General features: G+C 37.9%; 1 long non-coding RNA gene across 2 annotated transcripts; it reads right to left on the bottom strand.

The window, feature by feature from the left end:
• Positions 315-26,020, bottom strand: LOC110395130. 2 transcript variants are annotated; one of them, XR_002436186.1, is made up of 4 exons: positions 25,940-26,020; positions 9,942-10,028; positions 5,478-5,605; positions 315-3,057 (listed from the first exon to the last, which is right to left on the bottom strand). It is a non-coding gene; the product is annotated as an uncharacterized LOC110395130 (long non-coding RNA). The 2 variants fall into 2 exon arrangements; XR_002436185.1 differs by lacking the exons at positions 315-3,057; positions 5,478-5,605 and adding an exon at positions 7,221-7,390.

Genomic DNA, 26,526 nt, shown 5'->3' with positions numbered 1-26,526 from the left:
GAACAACTCAAAAAGAAATTTCTATCCAGGTCTCTGAAACAGTGGCTTCTCCCACATTCCCACCAGTTCTTAATTTGAAAGTACTTCAGAATATTTCATTTGTTTAAATGTTTCCTTACAGAGTCTTTTATTCTAACAGTTATTTTATCTCTTAAACATTGCCTGTGAATTTGTGTAGATGTCATATGAGTCATGGTGGCATGACTGCAAGATCTTCAAAAAATTATTTCTTACTATTTTCCATTTTCATTTTGAATGTTCCTTAGCACCTAACACTCTCAGTGCTATACTGCTCATACAGTTTCACAGAAAAATGAAAATTTGAAATACAAGGATACAAAATACATTATGGAATAACTCTTTAAGATGAATCAATACATTTAGATAAATGCATCATACTTTATTATTTTTCCAGTATTGTATTCAGACTTTGAGAAACGTTGGATCTGTGCAAGAATTGTGATCATACTCACATGTACACGTATATAATGACAAGGTCTTTTTTAATTGCCTGCCATGTTTCTCAGTGCACCCCTTGACGCATTGAACTTAAAGAATGGAGGCTGTTTTGAATGCAGCTATTCCATTTATTTTCTCTTTCCTCAAATTTTGTTGCATTCTTTGTTGCATGCTGTCCAAAGCCTATTATTTTTTTCATGGACTTTTCTTCATCACCCATTATTTTTACTGGTGGGATATACACAACTTGATTCATTTATATTCTGAGCATCTCTGTTAAGGTTGGTCAAAGAACAAATAGAAGGGGAAAATGCAAAAGGAGAGGGAAGGGAGGGGTGTCAACATCTGTCACTCAGAATAAGCATCAATCTCTAAGTAAGCACCACCTGATTTTTCTTCTGTGTATGGATTCTAGTTAATGCAAATATCTGAAGGTAGATTTTTCTGTTATTGGCTGAATCCTTTGCAAACTTTCTGTCCAGACATTTTAATCAAACAAACTACTGCTACTGAAACTACTATTCAGTGGAAAACTTGTCCCAGATAATTTTTTTTAAGCAGCAAAAGGTCTCTAAAAGCAGTTCTCAGGACATGGTTCTTAATTACACCCCTTTAACTAAGCAGATATTTTTGCCCAATTAATTGACATAGACTCCTGTTTCCCTGTTGTTTCTCTGGGAAGATAGTGTATAGGGATATTAATTAAGCTCTTCCCATACAGTCTGCATTATTTCTTTTGGAGTATCTCCTTTTACTTGAAAACAAACAAGCTGTTCTCTTACTTGCTAACATTTCTTCAAAACACATTTAATTTATTGACTCTTGGGTGGCACAGTGTTTCCTCAGACACCTAGAAAGCTGTTTGCGGTAAATATCACTCAAGTCTGTCTGGCTTCATTTGAATTGCTATTTTTATCATGAGATCATTTTCTTCAGATTTAATAAGCATCAACAGATTTTGTTTTGGGAGGTAGCCAATGATATTGTAATCTGATTGTCACGTTTGATTGCATACCAGCAATGGTGTCTCTAAGTTTTCCACTTAAAGCTTAAGCCTGACAATGAGAATATCAGAATCACACCTCCACCCTGTTTTTAGTGACAAAATGCAACTTTCCAAAGGAAGAAAGCAGTGTGTCTTTTGTAGATATATGGGTATTTTCACAATGGCCTGTTTCCAGAAGAAATCCTGTTCCCAGAGATAAGTCTGGCAACCTCGATTACAAACTGAGTGTGACTGGAAATAAGTAACTCCCTTAACTTAAACATAAAATCGTGCACAGCTGCAACGTCACTGGTATTTAGTATTTGGGGTGCAATGACCTCCAGCGCTCTGTCCTCTTGCCTGCACAGGCTGTGGGCCGAGGGGAAGCCAGAGCAGGAGACACATGGAGAGCTACAGATCCTACTCCTGCCCTGAGAGTAATGAAGTCAGTGGTGCCCTATCTTAGCCTTCTTCACTGTGGAAAACGTGGGAGACCTCCTGCCATCCCCCGCCTTGCCAGCACTGAGGATGACCAAAGGGTCTCAGCCTTAGTGGCTGACGAGAAAGGAAGTGAGAAGCATGAACATGGTCTTGTTTCTGTGACAAATGGTGGTCTGCAGCCATGCAACCCTCCACACTCACGCACTTCTTACAGCTGTTGCCAATGGCAGATTTTAGATTTCAAGTGTTTTGGACAAAAGCAGTGAAAAACGCAGGTAAGATGAAAAGAAGTCTGTTATCATGAAGATAATACAAAAAAAAAAGTCATATTGTGCTATTTCATTCTGTATCTCCAGCAACACCAACATACATCCTGTTGTGAGGATCAGATAGACGTCCCTGTACCAGTCCTTTCCCCCCAGAGGTAAGTGTGAGCTCATCAGTGGAAAATGGTAGTGCTGAGGCCTGACTTGGCCTGCAGGCTGCTGCCTTGAGGGAACTGGTCAAGACAAGGAGACCACAGTGAGAAGGGAAAAATGATTGTCCTAAGGAAGAAGTGAAGTCTTAGATATTTAAATTGTAAGCAAATCCATAACTGTTAAATTTGAAAGGAAACAAGCACATACATCTACTGTAGGAGTTATCACCCCCTCTCTGTCTGAGCTACACTCCTTTCCTACTGAAGCTGCCCCCCTGCCCAGGTGCAGCATGAAGATGTTTTGGCCCAAAAAGAGAGAGTGAGTCTGGGAGTGGATTAGTCAACACCCAACTGTTAAAGGTGCATGCTGAGGGTCAAGTAGTGTACCAGCTCACGGGTGCTGCTGTAGAGGCTCCATTTGAACTTGCAGGAAGCAGTTTTAGGTTGTGGCTCTGGCTCAAATATATGCTTAAATTAGGAGTGCTGGATTAACAAAATTTGCAAGATGTAGATTTCCAGACACATTTTGTTATTTTACTGTCTGCACCTTAAAAACCTTTGCCTTGTATGTCGTCATTTTTTCATTACCCCCACCCTCAAGAATCTTGTCCTCCAATGTTCAGATTTGTGTCCAATATTTGCATTCATTCCTGGAGTTGATGTAGAAGTCTTTGTAGGTCATTTCCTGACTTGCTTGGTGTGAGGACACATAAAGCGTTACTGCAGGATGCTGAGATATTGGTGATGAGCATTACTAGGAACAAAGAACACACACACAAAGCAATGCAAAGCCCAACTCCACTCCTTGCTGCAAAAGAGGAAATCCTGAGCAAGGCACCAATTAAAACTACAAGCTATGAAGTGCTGCTGTGCATAGGGTAGTCTAGCCCCTGTGCATTCTAATGATTTAGCACAGCCACCTTGTTTGTACTTAGGGAACTAGATAATGTACAGAGCTTTTACTTGTCTGGTCTGTATATTCTCTTCAGCCACTGCCTGTCACAAGTGGGAAATACAACTGTTCTTCTCCTTCTAGGATACTTTATAGACAAAACTGGGTTTAGCAGACATGCTTGTTTTATCAACTGTCCCTATATTGAAATAATAACCATACTTTGGCCTAAGAAGAGATTCAGCCCTGTGTTTTTGATCCTTCTTTCTTCCTGCAATGGGTATTAACAGCACAGAACGTAGAGAGCTCAACAGAAGCACTACAAATTAATGTAAAAGCAGTAATGGAAAAAGAATGCAAACCACTCTGAAACAATACTCACCATATCTACCAACATTCAGCGATTTTCATGAAAACTGCTGAAGAATGATGCTGTGTTAAATAGGCAGCAGTACATTTGCTCTAAATAAAGGAGATGTCTTTGATTTTCTGTGAAGTTATAATCAGCAGCCTCAAATATAAAAATAATAATAATAAAAACAAACCTTTTTCATTAAGCTTAGTAATAAAAATGTCTGCACTACTGTTTTTTTAATAATTCGCTATTTACACATGCGATACCAACCTGTTGTGCTGTGTATTATCAGTAAAAGCATTTCAGATGTCTTAAATTAATCTTCAATATTTAATTAATTTAATATTTGACACCAGTACTGAAAGCATTGTAAATATTTCAAACACTGAAAGGGAAAAAAGCACACATTTTGCAGCTGCTTGTAAATAACAAAAATTATAGATAAAGCTCCAAAATACGGATGTCCTTTTACATATTTAACTCAAAAAAAAAAAAAAAAAAGGCCCCAAGAGTATGAAGAAAAAAAAAAAGTAAGGGAAGGATGTTTAAATAAAAAAAAAAAAGGCCCCAAGAGTATGAAGAAAAAAAAAAAGTAAGGGAAGGATGTTTAAATATACTGAGAAACCTGTTTCTTCATGACTATCCCATCCCCTTGACCTCAGTGTCCAAATGAAGAGCATCCTAGAGAGCTATCCCTAATACTGGATATATTTCTGGCAACGTTTAGTTCCTTTCTGCCAATACTAAGTTAGAATAAGAAATCTATGAAGAGTTATCTGTTACTGAATACAAAAATAAAGTGTTTCAGCTGACTGACACCTCCAAGGGAGGCTAAGAGATTCATGCACTGCTTACCCTAAACAGAGAAACAGAACGGCACGCCCAGCCACCATACTGAAATTTGTGAATTAGCCAAATTGATTTGGACAATGCTTTCATCCTTTAGAACAGATGCATCAGCTGTTGGAAAAAGGATGGCTTCCCCTCTGCCTCTACAGAGCAACCAGAACTATTGCAGACCATCCACCACTTCCCAAAAACAAACAAAATCTCAGCTAATTCTTTACAGCATTTGAAATGAATGATTTATGAACAAAGTTAGCTGAAGGACTTGAGGGTGGTGTGCTGGTGCATTTGAAATAGGAATTACTGGACAACTTTAGCATAGCATTCTTGAAAATAAAGGATAGATTAAGCATCTGTGTCAGAGAGGCATTACAGCCAAAATGGAACTAATTCCATGAAATACTGCTCATAAATGTAAGTGCCGCTTTAGCTCTTGCTCGTTTTTTTTTTCCCTAAGGGGTTATGTAACACAATTTATAACTTTACTCAGGATGACAATTTCTGTCATGCTCATATATGTGACTCAGGCAGAGACAAACACAATTCCTTACAGAAAATCTCAGCTGGCAAACAGTATAAATCCTTGCATTGACATGCATTAAAATGCATTAAAAGGAAAAATAGAAATCCAGCTCACACGGGGAATTTTCTGATCTGACGCCTGCCCACACAGACATCAAAAGAGAGAGCAGGTTGCTGTGGAAATTATCACATCCTCACAACAACAGCCAATTGGAGAAATGGTCACTGCAGACCAACTCAGAAAGCAGCTAACAGCTGGTTGTCAGTGCATGGAAAAGCAACAGGCTACGCTTCACAAAGTGGGGATATGCACCAGCAACTGGTTTTCATCAAGGGTGCACACCCATTGGGACATCAGCCACCTCTGCACTCATGACAACAGAGACAGAAACCCTAAAGGCATAAGATGTGCTCTTCCCACAGACCATCCTTTTTATTGTTGGTTCTGGTGGTTTTACAGGTGGAAATGAAGCACTCCCCACTTTATCAATGGTCCCAAAAACCTAGTCATAGATGGCAACACAAACTCCAGCTCCTGATGTTAACAGTCAGAACTGACCTTGGCAAGATGTGGATCACTGAAGGGTGTTTCCAGCATCCACCTTATTATCACAGCAGTGGAAAAAGAAAATAGCAGGAAGCAGAGCAGCCATGCATAAGGAAAACACAGCAAAACGTGTCCTCTTCCTATAGAAAGAGATGGAGGTCAATTTACTGCCTACTTACATTTTCTTACTTTCTGACTGTTATTTTCAGCACTAATCAGGACAGAAATTTGCAACAATTTGATAAAAAATTCCCTAAGCAAAAATACAATTACCCTTACCCTTCTCAAAAGAGTTCAGTGGATCAGTGGATAAATGACGCAAGCAAAGCCAAAGATAAAAGTTGTTTCTGTACAAGTACTTCAGAACATCCAAAAAAATATTAAAATGTACACATCAAAAATGCCTCAGTCATTTATTTTTAAAATCCTTATTCTTAAATCTGAATTATAATGGGAACCCCACAGATCCTCCTAAGGAGAGCTCAAACCTGTGTGATAAATACGTGTTCCACAAATGGTCTGCTGGGAAGTACATTAATTTTACAAAGGCTCAGTCCTGTAATATTACAGATGCCATGCCTCCAGTACCAAATTGAAACATGGGTAAAGGAAGTTCCTATCTGCTCATTTTTTACCATGGTGCAACTGTAACAAAGTTGTTTATGAGTATAAAATTTAACTGGGAAGCCTGAGCTTTCTAGTTCTCATGTTTATCTTTCCTTGTCTGCTTTTATGTGTACAACACTGCAAACTGCAAAGTACAGCCCAATTTCTGCAGTGCTGGCAAGTCAGAAAGGGAGAGTGGGCAATTAAAAGCACACAAGAGAAGAAAGCAATTTCTAATTCAATATGAAACTCAGAAATCTAAGTGTTCGACTAGCAGTAGTCAAGCTGAATATTCTCCATCTCCAGATTTGCAGGTATGCCAGAAAGTAATGAGATCTCTGTGCAGGACAATCGGGGGAGGAATCCAGAAGTACTGGCTGTGAACAGAGCCAGGTTTTCAAGAATCATTGGCAAAGTATTTTACTGTTAATAACACAAGCAACTCTTTCCAGACTTCACAATCCAATGTTAGTCTTTTATCTTGACAGAACAAAAAAAAAAAAAAAAAAAGAGAGAGCTACTATTTCCTTTTAAGATTTTCCTAGTATTGGTCATACATTGACCAACAAATGCCCCCCTATTTCCACAGTGAAATCCCTCGATTTCTCAAATGAAATTCCTTGAGATTCATGTTGCCAGTTTAATTTTGTTTAAAATGTTGATTGGGTACAAGATAGGATAATTAACACTTTAAGATCTGTCTTGCAACCCTCAGCATTGCAGAAGTTGTTTCCAAAAAATGGGAAAAAAAAATCAGACTACAAAAATTAAATGGAAAGACAGATTTCTAGTGTTCCAGGACTGCAACACTGATGAATTTCAAAAACCCATCCTCTTCCTCATTATGATGGAACCAAAATTGAGATAATGAATCTGGGATGTGTATTAATAAGAAACAGGGCAGAGATAATGCTGGATCCATTTATGGACTTATAGATAGCTAATGAAATGGCTAAATTAGTTAGCTTACCTTAAAATTGTAGCTCTCACTTTAGTGAAATAAAACACAAGGGAAGAATTTTACCTGAGAGGAACTCAGAGAAATATCTTGAATACTGTAAAAGCTTATTAAAAAATAAAATGAACATGTACGTCTACTAATTTAAAATTCCTTAATAAAAATGTAAAAATAAAACTAGTTTAGTGACATATTTTAATCAAATCCTTTTTATCTTCTGGCAGCCATCTCACTTGAAGACCTTTTTCTCTGTATTCAGATGAATCAGTGCTGCTGCATTTGTATTCTTCCGTGCATTTAATTTCTGACTTTTGTTCCCTTTGTATACCAAGGCTGCTTATAGTGTTATGACTTAGTCCCTCTAAAGAAAAAAAACTGTATGAAACATATGATACAACAAAATGCATTTCTTTCTTTCTTACTAGTGTTGATTACTTGTGTATGGAAACCACCAAAATACCTTCTAATAAGACTTTGTGAATGTCCAACCTGAACGAAAACTTGGAGTTACACTCTAAACTATATCCCTGAAGTGCAGCAGTATACCAGGCCAAATTCGTATTTGTAATAGACTCACAACATGGATGAATATGTCCATTGGGTACACTGCCAACTTCAAATGAGACGTGCCAATTCACACAGCTGAGGCTCTGAACCAGTAACTTGACAGAAAAAACTCAATAAAATTCTCTTTAGAAATTACTGTTCTGAACTAGAGTCATAACATAAAGGGTCTGGTAAAAGTATCATTGTGAGTATCCATATCTTTTGTTCCTGGTAATTGCAAACATTTTATTTTATTTTAGAAAATGAACCTAATTGTATCTTTTACTAAATATTGGCCTTCAAAAGTCATTGGTGGGCTTTGAAGGTCAGTATGACTGCTCTCTTCCCTATACACAAACTCCAGTAATACAGGTCACATAAGGCTAAACGCTGATGTCAGTGGTCTGAGCAGGCTGGCTGTTTTCCTTTACTGCCTTGAGTAATACCTGTGCATTTTCATTGCCCTCAGTGGATTTTCTCACATTTAACACTCGTCCAGGAACTGGGCTGCGGGAAACAATCTGCTGATGAGGTGCGAGTAGGGATAAAATCCAGCTTGCACAATTTTACTGCCTTGGCAAATTGTGCTGCCTAGAGCAAATGGATTATAAACTCATCCCACCTAACAATATATATAGATGAGCTAAACAGAGAACCAAATCTATTGATTAAGAAGGGGTCATTTTTACACAAGACCTTGTCATGACCTAGCCTTACTTAGAACAATAAAAGTGATAGGCAAGGTGTTATACACTGTTAATAAGATTCTCAGACAACCAGAAATAGCTGGAACGTCCTGATGATCTGATTCATAAAATTTACCCCCTACATCTACAAAGTCTAGTAAATGTGTGGGTCTATGATTTGCTTTAATCTATTCATTTTTATTATAAACAGACATTTCAAGCTGAGCATTTCATGATTATATATTGCAATTCTCACGCGACTGAAGTAGTGAGGCTTCTAGTGTCATGCCTTTTAAAACTGCCAGGTTTTCTCTAAGGAACCTCTAGTAAAATGCCTGTTCCTTAGTTAAATGATGCAAGGCTCAGAAGATATGACAAGTTCAGTGCCCCAGATTCCCACACGTACTGCCCAATGTGTGCTAAGCTCTTTGCAGCTTTGGGTTCACTGATAAGTAGCAAATAAAATATATGCGTATCAGTGTAGAATTTGGTCTTGGTATCTAAAAAAAATATGTTATTTATTCTCTCCTTCTGCGATAATATGTTATTTATTTACTCTCTTGCTACAAAAAAGCATGAGAGGTTCACAAATGGAACGTAAACATGCTGTGTACTTGCTCCCACACACACCTTACAGCTCTACTGCAAAGCATTTTTCTAGCTGCAGTCATTAGTGGACAGAAACACTTTCAGTCATTTTTGCTGTTGCCTATAGCTGTGATTAAGCTGGGGATGTAGCAACCCTTTTTGTGATTGCTATAGATTGCTCATTTCAGGAAATCTGACTTTCCTCTCAAGGTTATTTCATGGTTGCTGTGACTGAGCAGAGGCTATTGCAGACACTGATGATTTTTTAGTTATTTTTCCTACCACAAGCCTTCATTCATTCCAGCTCCTCTGTTCAAAATCAAAATGTCACTCTATCCAGAAAAGGCAAAAATTATTATTGTTCTGATAGAAATGCACCTTTTCTCATTTGTTTTATGGAACAATTTTCAAAACATTTTGCTGAGTCTTGAGAGAGGGGAAAAAAAAAAACAACCTCCGAGTGTTCTGTTTTGACCCAGGTAAACATGCAGTGAAACCAATGAATAACAATGCAAATACTAGGTCGGTGATTTAGGCTTCAAATCATCTCATCAAGTCTGAAACCAAAAAGGACCACTAAACCTTCTATATCTCTGAAGCCAATGTCCAACAAGCTCTTTCTCCCCACATATGCCCATCACACAAGTCTGTCCCAAGACTATCATAGAATGGCTCAGGTTGGAAGGACTGAAAGATCATCTAGTCCCACATCCCCTGCTGTGGGCAGAGTTGCTAACCGCTGGATCAACCACTAGATCAGGTTACCTATAACTGTAGTGGTTACCACTAAATCATATTTTCCTCTCACATACCACGTCTTAACATGACATTTTCTTTTTGATAAGGGAATCTTACAGTGCACTTTAAAGGCATGTCTCATCTCAGGAGAGCGGTGATAGAGACTGCCAAGGCAACTCCCTCTGAGCCGGCATGCCCATTATGTGTGGAATACCATCAGGTAAAGAAACTTCTGTCTTCCCATAGTGGAGCAATTGGACAACAGTAACTCATATATTTACCATGAACGTACAGGTTTCCAACTGTATGTTCCACTGAAGTTACAGTTGTAGAGACATACGTATGAGTACTCACCAGGTGTTCTCGGGGGGATACAGAGTTTTCTTTTGGAATAAAGTTTCCTCTGTTTAAAGTTTTGTTGCTGTATTGTGAACCAACAAACTGTAAGATGAAATCAAAAACAGTCACATCAAAAAAATGCAATCTCTAAAAACTTCACGTGAATTCTTTATATGTTTGTCAAATATGAAGCAACTACAAGGCATCCTTGATTTTTTCTCTAATAGAATGAAATACAGTACCAAGTTGAGGAATTTTTTCATTCCAATCTAATGTGTATCTATCACCAAACAATGGTTGCTCCGTTTCCTCACATAACTTTAGGATGTCTCCTTTATTTCTTCTGCTTTCCTTTATGCTGTATTCAGAATTCTAAACAAACATCAAGACAATGTAACATACTGTATGACTCTTAACCTTCACTTTCAGAAGATGAAAGAGATTGCACATCATAGCTGCTATAAAATGATAATTCATTGATATTCAATCATATGTATGTTGTAGCACTGATTTTTATAGCTTTCTGAAGGCTTCTGCTAAAAGATTTATAGCATGTGTTACACTATTTTTCAGTCCTTCCATGTTTTAATGTCAAAAAGTTTCTGACCTTTAAAGAGCCAACTTTTTATTAACACCTTGTCATTCTAGCTCATCATTGTTCCCATACTCATCACTCTTGCTCACCTGCAAGTACCTGCATGAGTGTGAAAATGGTAACCAAGGTTGTTTTATTTCCAGATGGCCTTCACACACATATTTATAACTCTTCCAGAATACTGAGGGATTTTCTTTGCACTACGGTACTGTTCTACTCTTCTCCATCTTATGCTCCACTCACTCATACATCCTGAGGTATATTAAGTTTCCAGAGAAGTTTAGTAAGTGCAGTCACTGACTTCTTGTGCAGAAAGGGAAACTAGAGAGCGTCAGCAATGTTCTGAAAAGTGTATACATGTCTCATGGAGCCTTCTTTATAGCCTGTCCAGGATATACATTGCTTTTACATTCCAATTAATCTGATTACAAATAGAGCAGGTATAATTTGGTATTAAAGTCTGTAACATTCTAATGCTTGATGATTTATGGTGAAATTAATGACTGTGTACATCTCAGAAGAAGAAAACAGCACAAAATAAATCAATGTAATGTCTATGTCAACAATCTCTCACCGTTAGTACCCCATGGACAACAATGCTAAGTAACAGATGTAGACAACATCATATCATGCTCTTTCTGTCAAAAAGGTCTATAAGAAGGGCTACTTCCTTTGACTGAGTCATGGTGGTGAATCTTACTGAACCATACATTACATATTACCTGTGAGTTACGGATTCAGGCCACTGCTATAGACGCAAATAAATCAAATCTTTTCAATTTCAGTCACACTTAGGGCAAAGTAAAAGTTTATATTGCCTGAACTACAGTTTTGTCCTCTCCTAAAAAACAGGAAGGGCTTAACTGTTACTTGAAGGAAATGACTGCAAGAAATAATGACCTCCATTTATTCATATTAGTTTCTATACTGGTGAACAAAGTGTTGCTACGTACTCAGTTTTGATCCAGTATGTAGGAACAAACTTTTTCTAACAAGCGATGGAAACTATTCCATTGCATCATATTGTCTATAGCCAGAGTTCACAGTTGCTTTAAAACTATTGACTTTGAGCCTGTATTAAAAGGTACGGTGAAACTTCAGTATCTCCTTTGACACACAAAACTTGTCATTTCTATGCAGTATCCTCCAGCATTCTCCAGTACAAGACTTTTTCTGCTCATACACCTGTCATCTTCCTTTTTTTTTTTTCCCCCAAATATACAAGTACTTGGAGATCCTTTTCTTCTTCCTTCCTTTCACAAGGAAGTTACATTAAAGGCATTTAAAATCCCTGGGAAGCTTGTAGATTTTTTTTCACTGTTCAGCCTTTATTCATCTGAAATAATTAATTTGAATATAGATTTCAGCTAAAGGAAAATATTATACAGAGCACCATTGTTTACCTGCTAAAAAGAAGCAGTAATGGAGTTTCTTACTGGAATAAAAGACATTTCTTTGACAGAATTACTATGAAAGCTGGTATAGAGAAACTTATGCTTGATTATAGCTGATAATTTATGCTTGTTACCTGCTTTAAAGGACTTATCGTTAAAACCAAACAAGTTACATATAGTTAAAGGAAGTTCTCCTCTAGAAGTCTGAATACAAATTCTGAGCATAATCTTACTTAGAAAGCCCTGATTGTTCAGTACTGAAGATGACATGTGTCTGGTTCTGAATTTTCACAATTAGAGACTTTAATAGTCCAGGTCTTCTTGGTCTGAGCCTCAATTTAGGATTTGTTTGCTCAGGGCATTTACTTATAAAACACAAGACTGGGAGATATAAGTTCCATGTCAATCACTGTACAAAGAGACTGCTTCTCCAAAGAGCCTGGAGAAAGACTATTGAAGAAGTGGATGAAAGTTAGGTTGCAGTTTGAAAGTGGACTCCCAACCTTGGGCAAGAAGAAGGGTAGACACAGGAGGTGTAGATGTACAGAAATCCACATGCCCAATGATCTGGCTGAGAAAGAAAAACATTCCTTCACTCCTAAATGCTCACTGACCCTGAACTCATGCATTAAACCCCAGAGAGCCCTACTGCTCACACCATCCCCTTCTCATCCTACAAGACTTCACACTTGCCCTTCCCAGCACACTATCCCTAACTTCCCATATGCCACTTCCAACACAAAATTGAATTTACCCCTCTAAGGATGAGGATACAAAAAGAATATGTTCTTGAGAAATAAAATTTTCTTTACCATGTGAAACCAGAAGATTTTCAGCTGACTCCAAGCTAATTTATCTCTGGTGCAACCCAATGAAAGCCTGCAGACTGCATTGGGAATGCATTTGTTCTGATGCATTCACCTTACAAAATTTAGAACATAAACCAGAACATTTTTATTTTATTTTATTTTTTTAATTCAGAGTCATATCATTATTTCTAAGGCTAAGTCATAACTTGCCAGGTACTCATTTATTCTGTCAGAGAGCTATTTTGTTTTTCATTTATTTCCATCTATCTCATGGGATAACAATAAATTCTGGAATCTGAGTCAGTACAGCACATAGTGAGAATCAGCTTGGATATATCTGTTGAAAGAAATACAAACACAGGAGCTCTCAAATCCCCGTGGATAGTCTGATAATAAACCTTGAAGCTTCCCTATTGGTTTTGCAGCCCTGCAACTTGCTCTGTCCTTTCGTTGGGTTATGGAAGTCTCACAGTTTGGGCCTTTCTTTTGTTTTCCTGCTACAGTTTTTTTTTTTTTAATTTCATCAAAACTTAGCATTTTTTCCACAGTTCAGAAATTACTTTGCCACTTCCCCTATCAGCCTATGTGTTGTCTATATGTACTTTTTTTTTTATTTTATTTTGTCCACCAATTCATCTGCTTGCTGTTTACCCTTCTTCAATATAAATACACTCATTTTCACTTTTTCCCTCTCTAGCTTTTCCATAAGGAAAAAAATTGCCACCTATGTAGGTTTTCAAGAGCTGTCTAGGAGGCAGAAACTTTTGCAGAAAATGAGACATGGTGAGATCAGAGCAGTAAACACTTATTTTTATTTCTTCTCCCATTTATACTATCCCCCATTCAAGAGGAGGAAATGCATGCAAAGATTTTTCTTCTCTGAAGTATTCTTTCTGGTGACATTTTAGTTCCTAAACAGAGTGTTCATATGCATCAGACACGAGTATTTACCACAGGCAGTCAGAGATACATCCAAATGCAAGCACAGTATCACAAAACTGAGTTGTCATCTTCAATGTTTAAAGATCACCAGCAGGATTTCCCTAGAAGTGAAAAACTTTAAATCTGCCATTGCCAATTAAAGTCTAGACTAAGCAATTAAACACAGCTTATACATTCTTCCACTTCATTTCAATATTCTTAACTGTTTTGGAAACTATGAATTGTGAAGGAGTTTGTAACCACTTATTAGATTCATAGAATTAAGGCCAAGGAGCTCTGATAATAATATAGTCTGATCTTGATCAGCAAGCAAGTAGGTTACTGTATGGGAATTGCTAAGTCACAGCCTGAACCAGTGATTGAGCACCTGGTGAAGATGCCCAGCCAGCACTGGGAGCACAGGTGAAAGCAATTCCACCCCTCATTAAGGGCTCATTTAAGCCTCATTTAAGGGCTGGCTGCCACAAGGAAAGGATCTCAACCTGGAGATTCCTCCTTTTTGAGTATTTGGTGAGCCCTAATCATTCGAATAGGTTAAACAAATATTTCTTTCTTTAACTGGATTGTGACTGTCAGCCTTTTTTTTTTTGGTAATTTAGAACTGGTTATCTGCCATCACCTTTCCCTACAGTTACCAAATCATTATTTTACCTCAAAGTTTCATGTTGAGTTAGATCTTGCTTTTCAGAGAAACATCGATACTGATCTGAAGACTTCAGGGAACAGTGATATCATGTAATTGGTTGGTAAATCTGTTCAATCATTAATAAGCCTCAATATTATGTGTTGGCACTTTAGTTTTTCTGTATCTGGACATACATAAAATTCAAGAAATTGATTCCTGCACAGCTTGTTAGGAAAAAAAGGGAAAAAAATCACCTGAAAATATCATACAAAAGTGAAAACAGAAGAGGGAAATATCTCATAAAGGTTTTGGCAAGTGACTCCGAAAACTCGGACCAAAAAATAAAATATAGAAACACAGACTTAGGAGATAGAGTGTATAATAGAGATGGATACAACTACTCAAACTAGGCAAAACTTACCAGACAGAACAGCAATGTAATGCCTAGAAAAATCTCACTCACTGTAGATATCTGATCTGTCATTGGAAGATCATGAATTAGTGTAGGAAGTAAAAAGAAAAACTCACCAATGGAAAGCCATCCTGGAAGTAAGCATAGCTTCGAAATGGCAAGCTTGTTATTAAAGCATATAAAAGTGCCACTGATAATAGGGTAACCAGAAAACTTCTTTATTATTATTAGACATATCAGCCTGCAGCTGACTGCGTCTACTGTTGCTAATGTCTGACAATTGTTTTAAAGTGTGCAGAACTACTAGCACTCAAATTAGCTTTTGTCACTACAAATATATATTGTCTGTGCCTTTCTTTGTGTACTCTTTACAGCTGCTTTCCTCAGGCTGTTTCACTTGACGAATACACTCATCAAAATAAAACATACATACATGCAAATGCATTGCTATGCTATTTTCATTCTTATTTACAGCCCTTGCACAAGTGATAAGCTTGCTGAGTATGGCCTTTGGCCACTTTCTTATTTTTTTGTATTTTTTTTAGTTTTTAATTCTTTCATTAGTTGAATGTGATACAGGTACTCCTTTCTAATTTGATTTCTCTTATCTGTCTGATAATTGTTTTAGCTAGTCTGCTTTCTAATTGCTTTTAAACTGTCATGCTATTGCACTGCTCATGCTAACTTGAACATGACTGTTTAAACCTCCATTATTCAAATATAATTATTTACCCACTGAGTTGCAATAAAGTTAGATTGCAGGTTGTGTAATCAGTTATACTGCAGTCTGTTGTATGTTGGTAAACGTAAGGATTTAATATTCAACAGATTTCCACTGTCCCACAAACCTACAAAATATTTCTGTAGTTCTGAAGGCGTGCAGTGGAGATGAAGTGTCCACGCCTATTTGTCTTCCCACTTCCACATACCGCTGCCTGAATGATTTTCACAGCAGTCTTGTGGGTACCTTATTATAGCAGTAATTTTTTCATTTCATTTAAACTCCTGCATTCACTGACTGCAACAGCCTCACAAAATTGGTCCCTAGCCTAAGGGAAGGGGTAGGGTAGCCTGAAGTCATACAGTCAATCAACAGCAATAAAATCTGTGTTACAGAGCTGCTCTGATCAGCATCCTCTGCGAGAGAACAAAACTATAGCTGGTCAGGAGAGTGCCTCCACTTTTGTCCACGGCACTTCACATGTCCTAAACAGCAATGGGGAAGGAGAGCGAGCCACACATGAGATGGGGAGAGCCCAGTACTACACTGTCACTGAAAAACCTGCTGTCAAGTAGGCATTACAGGACCCCACACAATATATAGCCCAGGTAGCATGACCTCAGAAACCCACAGTTCAGAGTCCACCCAGTGTCTGGTGCTCAAACAGTTGTGGCAAAAAAGGTGTAAATCTGTTGGTTTCCCATTTGTTTTTCTTCTCATTCATTATCATTTCACATCAGTTCACTGCATTAGTTCCCAACAACTTCTCTTTTATACGTTATATAAGCTTGTAAGGTACAGCCTTAGATCATAAGTCATCTGCATTGAATTGTTTCTGTCAGCCCTTAGTCTTTAAATAATTCATGCCTTTCTCTACCACATACAGCACTGTTTTGTCAGTTTTGCCTGACTTGGAGTAATATAATGCAGGACATTCAAAATAATTTACATTGATTTTTTTCTTCAGTGATATATTGTTTCTGCTTCAACAGTCAGCAGCAGTGCTCCTTTTCCTATTAAAGCAGAACTTGCCATTGGCACATTCTAAGAGACTGAAGGAAAAGGAGTTTTTTCTCCTTGTTCTTTTTTACATCTTGCCCTCAACAGTTTTATTAAAACACTGCAGATAGATGTCAGTTCAGTGCCTACATGTTTCTAAATAAGAGGAGGAAAAAAAGACTATTTATAAGCTTCTTTTGTACAAGGCAAAGAAGGAGTTGCAATTTCTTTGGCAAGAACAGGGAACTGTCTGAAAGATTACCCTTTAGTTACGTCAGCCGACATATGGTATGGTGTCTTCCACCCTGAAGAGCTGCACACAGCTGGTACAAATAGTCAAATGACAAGACGACAAGTTTAGTGGCCACCAGAGACCCAGGAGAATTCCATATAGCTTCTAGACTTTCTACCTACTTTGTTCTCCTTTATCCTGTGCAAATTACCAGGTCTCTGATTTGTTAAGACAAACAAATGCTTTCCTTGCCAAGCTGTGACAGTGGTAGCCCCTGCAGCTCTAGGAGCTTGCCTTTAGGAATAGGAATTCATTAACTCCCATTAAAAGTTCTAACTCATCAATAGTGTTTTACTTGTCTGTACATGGGGACCCAACAATTTAATCCATAACAGACAGAGTGAGAGCAAGGCTTGATCTACCCATCCAGGAAGCTGAGGAGAGGAGCATCTCTGAAATACCCCATTTTGGCAGTACCTCTAGTGCAGCCCTGGGGCATAAACCTAATGGCAAATGAAGTGTAGGGAACTTAATTCTGTCTTCTCTCATGAATTTAAACCACCCTTTGATTATCTTTTTTCAACGCATTATTTCACTGAACACTCTTTCTGCCTGCTTGTCTAGTAACAACTTTATCAATGCATTCCAATGGTGTCTAAACGAAAAAGTCTTATTTTGTTAGAAAATGAGCCATTAAAAAGCAGTAAATTCATTATATCTTCAGGCAAAACTCTTTCTCAGAGCTGGAAGTCTTAAAGGTGAGCTACGAAGCAGAAGAGATCCATTTTTCCATTTTTTAATGCTTATTTATCATCTGTGAAGCATCTTAAAGAATTTATTTGTCAAAGTAACTGGACTTTTTTTTTTTAAGGTATCGTCTCCCTTTCAGATTATAAACACTAAGTCCTAACTTTGTTCACCAGACTGCAGGAAACCTTGGCATCTTTGGAGAAAATCCAAAGAGAAGTTTCACAGCTCTACAGTTTACTGGCTAACAGGCTCACACTGGGACATACTCATACATTAGCACTACTTCATTAATTAGTATAATCAATTATGATTCCTTTCAGGCAGAATTTGGATAAGATCCCAGACCTGCCACATGGGTAGAAAGGATTCATTTTCTTTTGAAGTTATAGAGGGAGTGCTAGGTTCCCCATTAAGCCTTGTAAGTAAATTATCCTGCTGGCTGCATGAAACTTAGCTGGAGTGAGCTTAGAAGCTGCATTTAAAAGTTACTGCTGTCAACTGATAAAATTCTGCACTGTTCAGAAAAGAAGTTGTTTGTGCCCTGTATACAGTAATCAAGGCTAACTAATGATTAACCATTATCTTCTTGCCATCAGCAGAAGCCACTCTCTCCTCTGAAGTTTTCCTAACATGCGCCTTTAAGTGAAAACCATCACACCAGCAAAAGTGCGAGAGCAACTCTCTTGAAAGTATACTTCATAGAGTGATTGAAAAACCCTGGACCAGCTATATGAACTCAGTGTGTTTTTAGTAAATTAAAGTATTGAAATACACAAATTACTGTGAAATAGATGTAGTAGCCTTGACAGGCACTGCATTTCCTTAATGTTATAATGTATTCTATTGACATTACAGGAGTTGCAACTGTCTGCATGAAGAGGATATGGCTTATGAAGACAAATCTCTCTAAAATGGCACTTCTTAACAGTGCTGAATACCACTAAAACTGTTGGCTGTGTGTTTTCCCCAGTACAAATGAATTTCCTGCATTCATGATGAATTTGAAGCCTACTGTTCAACAGCGAGGAAAACGAAGTGTTCCTTCCCTGGTTTTCTACAGGAAGCATAACACGCAGCTCCCAGCAGTGAGCTCACCAAGCATAAGTTTTCCTGGAGGTCATCTGCTTCAGTGAGATTATGTTCTATTTCTCCCAATGCAGACATAATTGGGCAAAAAATGTTTTACTACAAGTTTAATTCTTTTGTTTGCCTTTTGATACTATTAAAATCAGTTTAGAAGTTTACATTATTGCAAAAACATGAAGGTAGCTTAAATTTATTTTGCCTCTAAGAAGAGTAAAGGCACATAACCGAGTTACCTCTTCAGGTGATCATGCACGTGAAAAACTCATTTGTGAGTGGATAACCAGACCCATGCCTAAAAGCAAAGTCTAGATTCAAAGGGCAGGAATTGCCTCACATGATTTCTTACTGGCTGAAAGCTAATAGAAGGACATACTCCTGCACTATCTAGGGTCACAATATGAAGAGAAAGTGACAAATCCAAACAGAAAGGCTTTCCTCTATCTTAGAATAAGCTTAAACAAATGCTGGAGACCTCCCTCTCTCACCACTGAATCTGGTGAAACCTGCAATTACTATCCTAGATAGAACCCTATCTTTTCCCACTGGGGAAAAGATGCTTATCCAGCTTATCCAGATAGCACTGCTTATCCAGATAGCACTGCTGTCCTCAGGATGCTGCATTTGGACAGACACAAACCTTAAGACTGTCCTTAACATATGCAGCAAGACTATGTGTAGCATTATAATTACAGTGAATAACTGTAAAGACTGCCTAACTTCATCACTATTTTCCCAATTACTTAGCAATTTTTACAATTATCAATGGCATTTCAATGAAATAAGTCCTTGAACTGTTCATTCAAAATGAAAACATATTTTCCTTCCTTTCATTGTGGTCATAAAACTAGCATTTTGTTCTATTAATGTGTTTTCTCTTGGTTTTCCAAGACAAAAACATCCATTTAGAAACGAATGAAGCATGCAGCAAAATGGTTTCTACAGAGAAACACAAGAGCTTAATTGTTCTCTCTGAATATGATGTTTCAGAATTTTAGTTTTATCTAAAACTAAAGGTCTTTTACTATACTGATAGTTGCACATCAGATAATTTTGAAGCTTTCAAACAAGAACAGCAATAGCTGGAAGTGCAATACTAACAGTTTACTGAGAGCACAACTTATAATTTCCTTTATTTAGCATTACATTAAAGCATTGAATTTGAAAATGAACTAACCCCATATCAATCAAACAATTTAATCACAGCTTTCTAACCCTTTTAGTTTAAAAAAAGCAAACTCCAGGAGAGACCAAGTGCATAAGACTGCACTACTCATAACTGCTCATACTATCTACAAATTTGTTTCCAGGAATATTTTTAAATGGTGCAGAGATTAAAAATATTTACAGCAATTTAGCAGACATTTAACACACCTAAATTCTACATTTCACTATCCATCACTCCAAACACAAAGAATATTCAAATTACATTTTTAAAAAGGAGAAGTAGCTAGGAAATCTGAGCTATAACTAAGCCATAAGAAAAAAACAGTAGTGTGTTTCCAAGCAGTTATAGTTCCCTAGATGGTGGTGTACAGAAGGAAGGCTGCAGGCAAAGCAACTTCATCTGTGCAACGCAGCAATCTCCCAGGAAGCTCATCTGAAATTTCTTATTACTGTAGTAGACACCTGTTTTCTCTATTTCTCTCAGCTGAGGTACTGTCCAGTGTCTGCAGTACAGAACCCAAGTCAGAGGGGTGAAGGTCCTCCATTCTCTGCCCCTCCTCAACTCTCACTACAGTTACCCATCACTTCCCATTCATAAAACTATTCTGCTTTATTTTATTAATAGAGCATTTAGTATTTATCAGCATGGAAGTTTGTTTGGCTGTTATTTTAAGGACACTAAACTATTTACAAAGCACTTTAGCTGCTGTCAGTGTATCTACTTTGCTTTTAACAAAGTTAATTGATTCTTCTTTGTTTCATTAACTCCACATGTTCTTTCTGTCCTTCCCCTGTCCCTAAGCATTTCACAAATCCACAGCCTGCCAACTTTCTACATCCTAATGCAGGATAGGGCTCGCAGGCTACCCAAGAAAGTCAAAGATCAAAAAAGCATCACCACAGCAATAAAGTCATGGGTTTATGGTCTTTTGTATAGGCATATATACCTATATATACACACACACACACCCCTGTATTCTCAGGGTATAGCCAGAGAACAGCCACACTGCACAGAAGGAAATGTACAAAGAAAGCTAGTGACAGCAGCAGCTGTTCGTAGTGACCTACAATAAAAAGAAAACCTTAGACTGACTTATCCAAACTTCTGTAAATTCAGTATTTGTCAATCTTAATACCATAAAAATTGTCTAAACTACCAGTTTGTTTGAAAGAGTTGTTTATAGACATTTATCCTTGCTACACTGCATTTAAAGAAAATTATTAATACCTATGGGAAAAGTCTATTTTCACATAACTGCCTATGCAGAAAATATACTAGTTTATTGTTCATGTGTTCTGCTTTAAAGAATAGGTGCCTGAAGGATTTAACTGAGGATTACAGCAATTAAGTAGTGGCTTCTTTCTACATACAGGTATCACCAGGCAAAGACATCACAACAGGCACTAGCTGTCACTTGGCTGTCAGTGCTGGCAAAGGCTGTGAGCTTGATTCTCAAGCTGTCACTGATGGAGCACATCAGCATTGCTCATGACTGCTGATGTACTATCAGGGTGCACCAAAAGAAGATCTGCTGTTCTGCTGAACATCTAAATTACCCACACACTTCTGGAGAGCAGTGAAAGAGAGATCATATTCCCAGGAGCTAGAGGTGTATGTTTATCACAACAGAAGATACTCCCTGCCAAGGTAAACAGCAACCTATTTCTCTCCATCAGCAAAACAGCACTTTCTCCAGCAGTGGAAGATGGTTCTGAAAGAAGCCAGTCAGGGCTGAACAAACAATGTTCTTACTGTATCCATCCAGTGTCCACAATTCACTTTTGACTAAAACCATTCATTTCAATGCTGGACAGAAGCACAAGAACATTTGGCATTTTTCTTCTTTTCCACTGTTTTTATTTTCTGATCCACTGGTAGAGTCTATTACATCTAAGGCAGAGTTAGCCTGACATCATCTATATGGATGAAACAGAGAAAGTCATTCCTGAAAAGATGAAACACTCCAAATTATATAGTTGACAGGAACTGGAGTCACTAATCAAAAGGTATTTAAGTAAAATGTGTTATAATCTAAAGGGGATATAATGAAGCTCATAGGTCTCTGTAAAATATCCCAATAAGTTAAAAAAATCAATGAACTATTTTGCAATAGTAACAATCATAATTATAGTAATAGATAGAAAGACAGCAGGTAGCTTCTAGGAAAATAAAAAAGGTGAAATTTCTTTCTCATCAGTATGCAGTGCTGCATCAGTAAGACAGCATGAGATTTCTCTCTGAGCTGTGCTAATTCACTGCAAACAAGAGTTTGGCCTCAGCTAATATGCACGCTCTTCAAACAGATAGGTCAGTAGCAAGGCCAAATGTACCAGCTGGTTTCAGACAGGAATTGTCTAAAGTTCATACCATCAAGCTGTAGAACAGACTCCCAGTAGGATACCTCTGAGACTATGACATCACAAAGGAGAAAACTCCTACATTTGTTCTGTTAAATTAAGCAGGAAGAAGATTATATCTAGTACTCTTTCCTCTAGATCTAACCTAAGTGAGCTTAATTCAATAAGCTTTAAGAAAAGAGATGAGAAGTATATTGCAGATCAGATCTTCAGCTGGAGGAGTGAGTATCCTGGTTTTTGTTGCCGTTTTCTTTTTTTTTTTTTTTTTTAAAACTTGGATGATTCTGCTCATTCCTCAAAGGGTCTCATCCTCAATGTTTCAGCAAAGCTGATGAAGACCCCTTGGGTCCCTTTTTCATTAGACTGACATGTCCATCAGACCTTTTCTTCACCTTTACTTCTACCTTTCCTTATTGCCCTGCACCCCTAAATTTTGGACCTGAAATCCTAACTATGTCTTGAAACCAGCTACCAAAGCATTGCTTTGACCTCAGCTCCCAGGCCAGAGCTCTGGGGACAGTGCTCAGCAGCCACACTGCAGCTGGCTGAGGAAGGAGATCTGCTGGCCCAGAGGTGCCAGTGCTATGTCTGTAGATGCCTCTGACTTCTAGACTATGGTCAGATTCATAGTTGAGATAGGATGCCAATTTTAGGGAGAAAGAAAAGAGATGAACAGAGAAACGGATGCAAGAAAAGTATCAACTGGTCTTGTCAATCCCACTGAGAGGCTGCAGGATAGAAAGCTTTATTAATTACAAGATGTCATATTTAGAAAAAACTTATAAACATACACACAGGAAGAGGAGGGGTTTCTCCAAACTTCATCACTTCTGTTCACTTAGGAGACATGAAACGTGTTCTTCAACTCAGATAGTAGATGCTATTACCAGAAAGCAGCTGTGGTCATAAGGCAGCCTGCAGTTCTGCTGGGACAATTGTGTCCTGAATTAACAGTGCAAACAGATGTGTCTGCATTGAAGATCATTCCTGTCATCACAGACAGGTGTATTATTCTATCATGTAGCATATTTGAGAAGATGACAGAAACATGTTGTTGGAGGTTTGCTTAGATACAGAAGCTCCTGGACTTCGATCTTATGAGTTAAACAGAAAAATTGCATAATTTTTTTACTCTAAGATACCACGCTGTTTAATTATATTGTTCTATTCTTTTTTTTTACCATGAAATAAAGAAAAAAGATGTCTTACTCTGTTTGAGATCATACCTCAGATTTTCAATTATTTCTATTCATGATCACCTGGGCACTGTTGGTGCTGTGCCTTAACCTGGCAGCAGCTCAGCACCAGCCATTCACTCACTGCAACCTCCAGGTGGGATGAGGGAGAGACTGGAAACAAAATAAAACTCATGGGTTAAGATAAAAATTATGTACTAAGAAGAGGAAAATGGAAACAAAAATACAAGGATAATTATATATAATAGCTGCCATACACTTGCCAACACATAGCAACAATACCACACTCCACTACCAGTGCAAGGTCTCATCCCCGCTGACTAATGCCCCACAACCTCCAAGTAGCTGCCACCTTCAGTCAACTCCCCACAGCCTTATGGCCTTCAGCATGGCATCACCTGGTATGGAACAACCCTCGGGCCTAATTCAGGCACCTGTCCTGGCTCCTCCCCCTCCATCTGTCAGCATTTTGTTTAATTCACACTAAGATGTAATTCGCCCCTTGGCTGCCAGGACACACTGCTGGCTCATGCTGATCTGCTCTCACCAGCAGCCCAGGTCCCTTCTGCTGAGCTGTTCTCCAGCCACTCAGCTCCCATCTCTGCTTGTGTCCAGCATTGCTCTGTCCCAGGTGCAGCACTCAGCATTTACCTTCGTTGAATTTCATGTTATTTCTAATAATCCAGTGCTCCAACACATCTAGATCCCTCTGCAAGGCCTCTCGTCCCTACAGGGAGTCAATAGCACTTCCCAGGTTAGTATCATTGGCAGACTTCCTGAGGATACTTTCCACTCCTGCACCCATACAACTGATAAAAAGGAAAAGGATTACCTCTAGAATTGAGCCCTGGGGAACATTGCTTTAAGTTACCATCTGCCAGACAGATGTAGCCCCATTTACTAGAACCCTTTGAGCTCTACCATCGAGCCAATTCATCACCCAGCATAGTAAGTACCTGTTCATCTCCCAATTTCACCCCTTTTCCAGAAAGATGAGATAAGGGGTAGTACTAAAGGCCTTACTGAAATCCAGAAAGATTACATCCACCACTTTCCCTTCATCCTCCAACTGAGTGACATTATCACAGAAGGAGATCCAATTACTACAGCAGCACTTTGCCTTGAGGAACCCATGTTGACTATGCATGGTAACAGCTTTTTTTTTTTTTTAAAAGCCTTTCAATATTCCACAGGATAATCTTCTCCATAACTTTCCTAGGGACTGGTTTGCATCTCAGTTACTCTGGCTGTCATGTTTCTGATGACAAAAGCTCAAGTCATCTACTTTAGATAAAGGTTATACCTGTTATTTCATTAGTTTCATATGCATGAATATTTTGCTCACTGTTTTTGTGTATTTTAAAGTGTTTTTTTTTGTTTTGTTTTTTTTTTTAGAGAAACAAAACAACCATGGACCCTGAACTGATCCAGCACGTGAAATCCATCTAGAGTCTATAAGACAGAACTCCTGGACATTTTTTTATGTGTAAGTTTCTGTTTGGACACACAATCTTGACTTCAATATCAGATGTGGATAAACTTTTCTTTTTACATATTTCTTTAATCTGAGTATGTTAAGTGTTTTCCTTCTTTAATGGAAACTGTCTCAGTCATCTTCATTTTTAGGTTTAGACATCATAAGTTCTGCACACTCGTTTTCTGAAATACATCTACAATGACAACAACTGACATCATTTATACAACTTGTTCATTAAAGTATATAAGGCTAATGTATCCTTACAAAGTTATTAGTTTATCTTGAGAGTTCAAATAAACATCTAAAAATATGGAGCTGCCCCAGTTTCTTGCACCTAGATGTTATAAATCCTAGATGTCTGACCTTTCCTGTCAGACCTCTCCTATTCACATTGGCTACAGCTCATTTTTAAGTGTTGCATGAAAAAGCATGGATGAAAGATATTTTTAATCCCAGTATTGAATGAAATCAATACAAGCATATGAGGAAGCAGTGATTTAACATATTTGTACAAGAGACAGCTGAAGCATTGCACAGAATAATTGTACTCGATCTCAAGTTTCACCAGCATTTAATCACAGACCATTGTAAAAACAGTAAAATCCCTATTCACTGGCCAGTTATTAGAGTGAATTTGGGTTTGTTTACTTCACATTTACAGACTGTCTAGACACAGTGGGATACATGTGACTTAATTTTAGACATCCAGAAACTCAGCACCTAATTTCATTTAAATTTACTCTAACTAGATGCAAAAGACAGACACTTCTACAAGGTGATTAATCCTACTCTAAAATTGCCAGCCTCTGAAAAAGAAAAAAAGTATTTCTTTCATTTTCCTCAAAAACAACATAAGTTGCATTACTTATTGGCATACCAAAAAGATTGTTATTGGGTTGGTTTTTTTTTGACTTGTGCCAATCTGTATTCTAGTTTAAAAAAATGAGACAATATTTAAGAGACAAAGCATTCCTGGTCATTACATAGTTCTTTAGCATCTAGATATTTCTGAATACGTGCTTATATGGTTTTTCAGAACTAGATACCTACCATCTACTGAAACTTCTGGGTATGTGGCACTTAAAAAAGAAAAAAAAAAAACACTGTCACCTCACAGCCCATGAAGTCTGTGTGCATCTAACTCATACCATAAATACAGTAGTCACTGGTCCTTGGAAGCAGAGGAAGTGCTTCATAATATGAGGCAAAATATAGTTAGAAATATCAATAATTCATACGTAGAAAAAACTCACCCAACTGGTGATGAGGTTCTTCTGCTTATAGAACACTCCTTCTCAGAAAGTAGCCTCCACACAGAAAGCACTCTCCTTTCAGAGTTTAGCCCTTAAATGAGCCCAGTCATGTGGGAAGCACAGGTGAATTGCTTGCACCTGTACTTCTGGGGCCAGCTATCCCCCTCACCTGGTGCTTAATCATCAGTCCAGGCCATGACATAACTGTTCCCCTACAGTGGTTCACACAGCCTTTAATCTATAGAGCAGTCTCAATAGGGTACTTGGAAAAGTTGAGGTTCATTTTACAGATTCTATTTATAAGAAAACTACACAGCTTTTAGTCACTGAACCATCTCCCAGTAACATTATTGGCCTTTAAAGCACCAGTTTGTATGTGGTGACATAAAAACAAAGAGACTATTGAGATTAGAGGCTGGATACCCACAAGAAGAAAAGAGAAAAAAGAAGTCTGGAATTTTTTTTTAAATCATCGTAGTTCATTTTTATAAACAATGATGTACATCTTAGAGCTTAAGTCTGTAAAATCAAATTTTATTATTTCAGATTTCACGCCTGGTCTTCCTAGGTTTTCCAGTTGTGATGTA

The sequence above is a fragment of the Numida meleagris genome, chromosome 2 (genome assembly GCF_002078875.1).
Source record: "Numida meleagris isolate 19003 breed g44 Domestic line chromosome 2, NumMel1.0, whole genome shotgun sequence".
In the NCBI taxonomy this organism is placed as follows: Eukaryota; Metazoa; Chordata; class Aves; order Galliformes; family Numididae; genus Numida; species Numida meleagris.
The sequence above is the reverse complement of the archived record's forward strand: the minus strand, read 5'-3'. Positions and strand labels throughout refer to the sequence as shown.